Here is a 10,683-nt window from a genome sequence, read left to right as displayed (position 1 = left end):
AAAATCATCAATCCTTTGAGTATCAGTGATCTTTGTAACGGATAACGTCGTGTTCAAAGTTTTGAAATGCAGTCATCTGGGATTCTGTGCAAGTTCTTCTTAATAATATGTAAGTTTGGACTTAAAATTGAATCATTGAATTTAAACTTTTACTGTGCCTTCGAAGAAATAAAAAATTGTACCTCCTTCATTGATATTTAAAAATAGCTGAATTTATCCGGCCTCGCTTGGGTTCGATTAAAAGTTATCTGAGGAGTGCATTCAAAAAAAAATACAAGACTTTGTTTTGTGAATAACTTTTTTATACATGGATGGTACTTGATGAAATTTTAAGGAAAGCTACACGGTAGTGTAATGTTCACATGTGCAAATTTTTGTAATGTTCTGTCATGTGGTTTTTAAGATAGCGTTCAATGAAGAAATTTATCAATTTCAATTTTTGGGCAACACAGGCTCCATCTATAATGCATACTATGCATCACCATTTCTCCCAAGCTTGGCTACAATTGATTACGATTTCTGTTTCCTGAAACTTGATCTTCAAAATAACTCAAAAATTTTGAATTTATCTATATATCTATCTATTATATAAAATTCTCTTGTAACGGTGCTTGTAGTACTACTCCTCCGAAATGACCCAAACGATTTAAGGGGGGGGGGGGGGGGGGGGTGGTAGGTTATAACGGGTATAAAAAAAACACCATTTTCACGAAACATTCAGTAATTTTTTCGTAGAAAAATATTGAAAAATGAGCCGGTGACGGAGCACTTTCGAGGATGCCTTTTAGAAAACAGGATTTGCGGTGGACACTGTATCTCAGCACAGAATCATCTGAAGTCAAAAAATCAGAGCAAAATATTTTTAATGTTTTTCTGGACCCCAACGTTTTTATTTAACTGAAAATTTTTTTATGAATTTTTTGTGGCTGTTTGAAGTAAAAACTACGATTTTTCACGAAAAAATCCGCTATTTTTCACCTGTAAAATCTCCCCAAAGTAAAAAAAAAAAACAAAAAAAGAAAAACGTTGGGGTCTGGTATTTTATATGTAGAAAATATGTTCCAAATTTGAAAAGAATCGGAAAAGTAGTTTTCAAATGACGATGTCCACGGACTTTATAAATGTGCTTTCGAGAAAAATGCGTTTGAAGTTTCTGCTCTTGCTTTCTTGCAGTATTAGATAGGAGGAGATAGAGGCCTATAATTTCTACAGTTTAGCTTCAATTGACTTGAAAATTTGACACAACATTCTTGAAATGTTTTACAATAAAAAAATAAAAAAATCGATTTTTTGAAAGTGTAAGACCCTACCCCCCCTTTAAGTTCGTTCTTTTCCGAAAAATCTACCTAGTCGCTTGTAACAAATATTCAGGATTAGGTTCCGTTTTTAAACAATCTGGAATCCCCGATTCCAACGTTTTAGTACTAGGAACTAACTTGGGCTCTTCCTTATATCAACAACGTGTGCTAGTCCCGATAAATAAAATCAGCTTTCCGGGCTTGCCTTGAGCTAAAATACATATTGTTATGCTTCTCTCGAACTAAAAAACTATTTTTTTTTTCAGCTCAACTTGGGTTAAATTTAAGAATCTTGCACTTCTTCTCAGCTAATATCAACATTTATGTGATGTCCTGATCTTATTTTACCTTTTTTGGTGCTCGTCTTGAGCTAACTCAAATTTATTATGGCCGTCCCGAGCTAAATTCAACATCTTTTGTGCTCGCTCCGAGCTAAATTCAACTTTTTATGCTCGTCCTGAGCTTAATTCAAGTTTTGTGCTTATCCCGAGCTAAATTCAACATATTTTGTGCTTGTCCCGAGCTAAATTCATCATCTTTTGTGCTCGTCCCGAGCTAAATTCAATTTCTTTTGTGCTCGTTCCGAGCTAAATTCAACTTCTTTTGGGCTCGTCCCGAGCAAAATTCAAATATTTGTGCTCGTCCCGAGCTAAATTCAACTATTCATGCTCGTCCCGAGCTAAGTACAACTTTTTGTGCTCGTCCCGAGCTTAAATCAATTACCTCATGCTTGGTACGAGCTAATATCTACAATTTGTGCTCGTCCCGAACTAATATTTAAATTTTGAACTCGTCCTGAGCTAACTTATAACGTCCATAGTCAATAGGGTGTCCCAAAATTGCATAGCTTCTGGGAATCTGGGGGCTCACCCTCCAAATGGTAGATTAGGATGTGGAGAATAAAATTTTGTATGGGGCCGACTAAAAAAAATCATGTTTAGAGGTTCCGCAAGTGCGATCTTTGAAAAAAGTCCACTTTGAAAATATTTGATTTTAATTGTATTCTGGGTTAAAAAATTGTCACAAAATTTATATGTTTTATATTTTTTTAATTTTGTTTGGATTAAATACTACACGTCAAAAATGAAAAATGAACCAAATTTGTGTCAAAATAAAAAATAAGCCAGCTATTTTCATGAAAAAAAAATTTTTTTGGTCCAAAAATTTTGTTTTCAACTGACCAAAATGTGTACCAAGCGTAAAATATTTTTGATACCAATGCCACCAAAAGATGCGATTTTTGTGCAATTAAACTTTGCTGAACAAAGCATGTTGTCTGTAGCATCGTGTGAAGAGCTATTCACGGTTTAATCCTTAAAAAAAATCACAATTTTGAATATTTTTTATTTAATTTATCAAATTTGTCTTATTAAATACCTACTTTAAAATCAAAATACTTGCAAAAAAAAGACTTTGATGGTTTAAGGTAATCATCAGAAGGCCATATGCCAAATTTCAGCGGAATCGGATAACAGGAAGGGGTTGTACTGAATCTCAAGTGTAAAAGGGATTCTGAGACATAGTGTTCTAAAGAAGCATAAAAAACTGGTTGTTCATCAAACACTTTTTTCTTTACTAATCGAATGCTTGATTATGTTGATTTTAATAAAATTTCCTTTAAGACTAACATTTCACCTGAAGACTGCAACTCGATTGGGCTTAAAACAAAAAAGTTATGGCTGTTCAAAGATTGTATATTTGTGGCAAATTGTTGTTTAACACACAATGAGTACATTTTACTCATTGCGTTTTACAGGACAATTTGATACCTTCTGATACAATATTTGAACAGCTATAACTTTTTTGTTTTCAGTCCAATCGAGTTGCAGTCTTCGGGTGAAATGTTAGTCTTAACTGAAATTTTATTAAAATCAACATAATCAAGCATTCGATTAGTAAAGAAAAAAGTGTTTGATGAAAAACCAGTTTTTTATGCTTCTTTAGAACACTATGTCTCAGAATCCCTTTTACACTTGAGATTCAGTACAACCCCTTCCTGATATCCGATTTCGCTGAAATTTGGCATATGGCCTTCTGATGATTACCTTAAACCATCAAAGTCTTTTTTTGCAAGTATTTTGATTTTAAAGTAGGTATTTAATAAGACAAATTCGATAAATTAAATAAAAAATATCCAAAATTGTGATTTTTTTAAGGATTAAACCGTGAATAGCTCTTCACACGATGCTACAGACAACATGCTTTGTTCAGCAAAGTTTAATTGCACAAAAATCGCATCTTTTGGAGGCATTGGCATCAGAAACATTTTACGTTTGGTACACATTTTGGTCAGTTGAAAACAAAATTTTTGGACCAAATAAATTTTTTTCCATGAAAATAGCTGGCTTATTTTTTATTTTGACGCAAATTTGGTTCATTTTTCATTTTTGACGTGTAGTATTTAATCCAAACAAAATTTAAAAAATATAAAACATATAAATTTTGTGAAAATTTTTTAACCCAGAATACAATTAAAATCAAATATTTTCAAAGTGGACTTTTTTCAAAGATCGCACTTGCGGAACCTCTAATCATGATTTTTTTTAGTCGGCCCCATACAAAAGTTTGTTCTCCACATCCTAATCTACCATTTGGAGGGTGAGCCCCCAGATTCCCAGAAGTTATGCAATTTTGGGACACCCTAATAGTCAAGTCCCAGTCACTATGCCTTTTTTCAAACCAAGCTTTTCACAAACACTGTTTTTTTCACATAAAACAAACACTTATTCTAATTGCTTTTCTTTCAGTCATCACTCCAAACATAGAATAACAATAGAGCGCTAGTGCTCCCAGGAGACTGACAATTTACTGCCGTTTGCAACAACTTATTCACTGCTTTCACTGCCAATTTCACAAAGCGCTGCCTGTTGGGTGATTCCTGCGGGTAGAGGTTCAAATTATTTGACTAACAAACTATAAGAAAACCTGTCACGGTCGTCAATGTGTGATTTGGCTATTTACGAGGAATCACCCAACATGCACACGCTGCGTACACTCACGTTCACACAATAGCAGACGGATTAGCTATAATTCATACACGCTCGTGTATACACACACTCAAATAGGCATAATGTATACCACGCAAAGGGTGACATAAATTGACGTTCAAAGTCAGCTTAGATTGATGAAAATTGCAGCAGAAATGCGTATGTTTTTAAATTTTCTAATAACATTATTTCAGTTAATAAAATTTAGCACAAATGTCAATGATTGTATGAAAAGATCTTGAAAAAGTGTTTTTTCAACATTTTGATAATATTCATAAAAAATCATTGCCTAGATTTTAGGAAAAGTAAATGGTTCCGCTCAAGATCAGATTTCGACTAGCTCCGCTCAAGATCATTTACCCTACCATCTTTGAATTGCGATTCGGAATTCCAGCTGCAGCTCTCATTTCAAAGTTGTTGGTTCTAAACCATGATGAGGTTTGATAAAAAAAAATGCTTACAAAAATCTAAATTTGAATAAATTTTTACAAATTACATATATTTTTGCAAGGTGTAGCAATGCACACCGGGTCAGCTAGTCTGTAATAAAATAGTTAAACCTATTAACAGATGGTAATCTTCATTTCATATGAAATTATAATTGGTGCTTTTCGATGTGAACTGCAGGCCAGCCAAGAAGCTGCTTACTGCTGTTGTTTAAATCAAGGCGTTTACACCATCTGCATTCCGCGGCTATTTATGCAATCTAAGCAGAGCTGCTTAATATTTCCATGAATCAAGAGGTGTTCTGGAAAAGAAAATCCTGATTTTTGGCTTCGCGTTGTCCTGATTTTCGACGAAACCACCTGGCCCACCTGTCACAGTAGCACATAATCTAACAGATTTTGTCGAAACGAACATCAACCCACCCAACTGCCCTCAATTCCGCCCTATCGAAAAATTTTGGGCAATTGTCTGACAGAAGATGAAGAAGAATGGAAGGACGACTCAGGATGCAACGGAGATGAAGTGATGGTGGAACAAAATGGCCGCTGAGGTCAGCGAATAGGGTGTCCAAACTATGATGAGTGGTACTCGACGAAAAGTTTGAAATTTTATCAAAACCGAAATATTGTTTTATTATTTTTTCTTTTAAGTGCAATAAATAAACCCACATTTTGAGTACCACATATTTTCAATTCGTTTACATAGCTCCAAGATCAAGCTTTTTTAGTGCAACCACACGCTCGAAAATTATAAACCAATGATCGTTAAAAAGTAACCATTTTCACACCTTTCCGCGTTAAGTGATTTTTTGACTTTTTCCATAGAAGTTATTTTTTGACTTCTCTTGAGAAGTGGAAAATGTGGTTATTTTTTAACCGCGTTGAATTATTGCGGAGAAGTTGGAAATGGTTATTTTTCAACCAAAGTAAAATAGGGAGGAGAGGCTAAAAATCGTTAATTTTCGTTCAATGGCAAAATCAAAGTTTTTTTCGGAATTTAAAATTAACATTGTTCTAATAGTCCCCGAAATTGGAAAACCTATATTTTCATCGTTAATTTTTTTTTTTTATTAAAATTTTTTCGCTCGAAAGAGTTGGACGGTACATTATATTAATGCTGCTTATCTCACCTCGTCCAAGAGACTCCAGCTCGCTAGTTTAACTCCAGGTTTTGGACCAATGATCAACGATGCTTGTATCGATCCTTCAAAAGTAAACCGTTTCCTGAAGTGGTGTTGAGTTGCCTGGACCAGTTTAGAGTAGCCTGGACCAGTGAAAGCCTTTCAACGGGTTGGCTGACTGAAGGACGTTCTTTTTGGGTGATTCCATCTTTACTGGAGCCGGGTGATTATTGGAAATGTTAGCGCCGGCAGCTGGAACAGCAGTGGAGCCAGCCATCATCTAAGGAGGTGCTTAAGAAGTGCATTATATAAACTACACACAAAATTTTCGCTGCCAGAAATTAGCAAAATTTTGTTCAAATTTGACCAGCTAGAAACTTAGCAATCAATTTAGCAAATTTTTCTAACTAAAATTTTAGCAAACGATAGAAAAATTTAGCCGCCGCAATTTTTGCTCTCTTTTTTTAGCAAAAACCGGTAGAAAAGAGCCCCGCATCCGAAACTTCAAAATTTATTGTTTTTCCTCTGCTAATTCGAAGGGAATGCTTGATCATTAAATAGAATACACGAATGACTTCACTTTCAATTTATTTATCACATTTTTTTGGAAATATATTTACCACTTTTCGTTGAATTGTAAGTAATTTGTTCCGTTCCTGGGAACGCACCTCCCGGCAAGCGAAATGCCAAGGGCCGACCCTCATCAACGAATGCATCTGGGCTGTGCCGGATGCAGCGCGTTGACATGCCAGTTGTGGTCCCTCTTTATTTTCGAACTGTTGCAAAAAAAACCCGCCATATTTGCCGGCAGTTGCAACTAAAGCCCTAAAATAAAAGTGCGGCAGACTGTCACAGCGGAGTTCCAATCGAACTGTCAAAAGTCGTTCCAATCCAAGGTGGGTATATATTCAGGAGGTGTTCCCGAATAACGAATTCCCGATTCAGCCATTTTGGCTACGTAGGCTATGCAACTCATGAAGTTTGTTTACCAACAAACCACCGAAAAGCTGAGCAAAAAATAAACAAACTCATTGAGAGCCCCGCTCACTCCTTGCCTACTTACTGTGAAAGTTGGAGAACCTAGTGTATCTAAGAACCTTGTTCCAATCGAGCATAACCATTTTTACCATTTCAAATTCGTGGAAGGTATTGTAATCTGTGTGACTGTAACTTTCAATTTTTTAATTGAAATTAATCAAGAATGCAGAGAAAATTCATTGGAGTAAAACGGAAATAAGCACTTCATTTTTATTTTAACAATTGACACAACGGAGAACAAATTAAATAATATTCACCAAACGAAAATCAACTTCACAATCTGCGACACAGCTGCACATCAACGAGAAGTCATGCGAATGTTTACGTTATTGGCAGTGTTGAAAGATTACAGAAGCTTTTTCAGTGCTGCCAAATCGGTGAGAAATTCAGTCTGCCGCACTTTTATTGTAGGGCTTTAGTTGCAACCTGGTAGGAAAAACAAACAATTTGAAATTTCAAAATCGGAAAATCGGTGCACTTCAAGATCGGCCCTTACCTGTACGCATCCGGTGTCTATTTGACCACCATTTTTACGTTGAACTAGCCACCAAACGAACCGCAATCATCGAATTATAGGAACCGCACTGGATCACTTCGATGTTGTTTTTCTCCCAACTGGCGGCGGCTGCTGTCTATAAACATAGCGGCTAGAAAACCTTACTTTTACTAAAATCAAGCATGATAAAATTTCTTATTACTGAAATTAAGTAAATTTAGCTTTTTGCTAACTCGAAAGTAAAAAAATATTTTTTCTAACGGAAAGTAACAGCGAAGTTTTGCTAAGTGGAGCTCCGAAAGTTTTGTGTGTAGATGAATTTACTTGTCTCTACATTTTTCTTCCTATTATACTCAAATTGGTCATTCTGGTGCCTCAATCAGTAGAAAAGCTCGATCTTTTTATTGCGAACATCAGAGGCATACTTGGTACGGGGTACCAAAACATGTACATCTTGTCCGCCAGGGTCATTCCTGTGCTTTTCCCATATGGATAACTGAACTAGTTCTGATCTATAGGAGGAAAAAAAATCAATCGAAATTCAAACAAAATTAAGCTATGTACAGGTACCTACATTTACAGTTCCTGTGGCCTATCAAGTTTAATATGAAGGAAAATGCGGAGAACAATCAATCTAGGATTATGAAAACGAAACCTGCAACCTGGATTAAAATTTGACAGGGCTTCGTCCTGTGGAGATTCTTCCTGCCTATGAACAGGCAGATAATTCAATATAATAACTTTCAAAATCATAACTATAATGGTAGATAACTCTGGGAAGAGCTGTTGTTTCCGGAAGTCGAATCACCAACCTCCTGTACCAGTTCCCGGTGCCAACATTGCCAACAATCACTCGGCCCCAATCAAGATGAAAGCACCTAAGAAGAACATTCTCCAGTCAGCCAAATCCGTTGAAATCATATTAACGGTTTTTGACGGGCTTGTGATATAGCTCAGTTGGCAAGTCTGTTGTCTTCTGAGCCGATGTCCGCGAGTTCGAGCCCAAGAGTAAACATCGAACACAGTTGTACCGGATAAGTTCTTCAATAACGAGTGGCAATAGTGGCAAAGTCTTGTTTTTTTCTTGGACTCCGCCAAAAACGAGGACGAGGCAATTGAAAGAGAAACTTACCATTCAGCGGGATAGATTCTGGATCGAAATTTTAAGATAAAAGATGGCCAAAAATGCGAACAAACTCGCCATCGTCTTCTTCCAAAATGGCGATCTTGAATTTTCAATCATATTTGTTGTTAATGCTCGAAAACTTTAACGATGGTTCATTTTGCGCTGTAAAAATCTCTTAAAAAGTAACCATATTGCCAGTTCTTCAGTCAAAAGCATAAAATGGTTAGTTTTGAACCAAAAATGGTTCATTTTAAATGAGCGTGCAGATTCAAGATGATCCATGGTTTGATTCAGTTCCTCCATGACTTCTAAAGAACCTGTTGAGATTTTTTGGTTAAATATTGGTGATGTATGGTCAAGTTTGTAACTGACTGTTTGGTAAAAGTTAACCATTTAATATCAAAGACGGTTGAATATACCATCAAGACGCCATTCACCGCCCAGTTAAGCGGTTTTTCAACTTCAAACATGTGTAATAAAAAAAACGACGGCAGATTTTTATTCGCTTTCTTTTCCAATACATCCCAAAACTGCTCTACTTTAATTAAAAAATTTAGTGGAATGCGAAAAATGTACGCTTTTCAAAATAATTAACTAAACTTTGGGGTGTTCAACTGGCCGTATTACCGCCCACTCGACTTTTCCGGGTATCGATAATGTTTTCTCAAGGAAAAACTATCATAACAACACGGAAACTGTTCTTTTTAGTATTTTCCATACAACGAGCTGTCAAAACCATATTTTGGCTCTTTAGAGAATACATTTTGTGATTTTTTTTCCGCAAATTTAGTACAAATTTTAACAAAGTGCGTTGACTGACAAAATGATGATTCCCGGCAAACAACCTCAAGTAATCGGTTACTTTCAGCGATAAAACATCATTTTCTAACATAATCAAACTAAATGCTTCTTACAATTTACACATTTAACACAATACATGCGTTAAAAACAAAGAAATTGTGGGTGACCGGTCATTAGGAACCCACACTTTTTTTTATACACCAATTACCGCCCATCACTAAACGCTTCAAAAAACAACAACTATTGAAAAAATCGAAATTTTTTTGATGCAAATCTATTCTACGAAAATAAAACTATCGTTTCAAGTCGATTTTAGGTCCAATAGGTACTATCTAGTAAACAAAAACCCTTTTTGCCCTAGGAGTACAGTAATGCCTAGTTCGCTAACAGGCGTCGAATTCAATAATTTGACCGGAAACGAAAAACCAAATATTTTATTTCTGGCTATAGTTAGCATAATTAAGTGATGTTTTTTCAGTGAAATGGTCGAACAATGATGCCGACACAGAACACAGGTCTTATATTTGGTGAAAACATCCCAGTTTTTTCAAAATACACACAAAAGGGTGATTTTGGGCGGTAAATGGTGTCTGGGCGGTGAATGGCGTCTTGATGGTAATTGAACAAAAATAAAAGTTTCATTGCCAGAAAAAGCACCTTTGTGAATTTTATATGTAAATGACAAATTTTGTTTTTTTCAGGTTTCCTCATGTCGTTTACCGACCCAGAGCCATTAGTGTGTAGAGCGCTGCGTCAAAGTTGCGAAGACTGGGAAAAAGACGCGACTTGCTACAGAGGCAAATGTCCTTACCGTCATCTGCAACACTTAAATAGAGCGAATAAGGAAACGATTGTTGCAATTCACAATTACATACGGGACTATGTTCATTCGCATGCAACGAATCTTCAAAGAGCAATAACAATGCCTGACTTAGTCTGGAGTGGTGAACTGCAAGAAATAGCCGAAAACGTAGTGGACAACTGTAGGGGGGCTACATGTGTAGCTACAGAACAATTCCCAAATGCAACAGTTGTACATTACGGAGCAACTGATATTTTTTATAAAAGCTCGGCCTGCTTTTACATAATCCAGCGAATAGGACACGAGATGAAACATTTAACTAAAGAACAAATTAGAAGATACGATAATACCACTCTTAAAGAGGTGAAGCATGTTTTGTACCACAAATCCCGTAGAGTTGGTTGTGGATTAACCTGGAAAAGAATTTCTGTGACAGATACGAAAGAGTATAGTATGTCCTGTATTTATGACCAAAGACCTGTAATGCCAGTTTATGAATCTTTGGAAGACATGCGGAACGGGCGTTAGGATAGTGTTTTACGGTGGTCACAGCATGATTTCGCAATCA

The sequence above is a fragment of the Uranotaenia lowii genome, chromosome 1, assembly GCF_029784155.1.
Source record: "Uranotaenia lowii strain MFRU-FL chromosome 1, ASM2978415v1, whole genome shotgun sequence".
NCBI classification, from domain to species: domain Eukaryota; kingdom Metazoa; phylum Arthropoda; class Insecta; order Diptera; family Culicidae; genus Uranotaenia; species Uranotaenia lowii.
Note: the sequence above shows the minus strand (reverse complement) of the source record.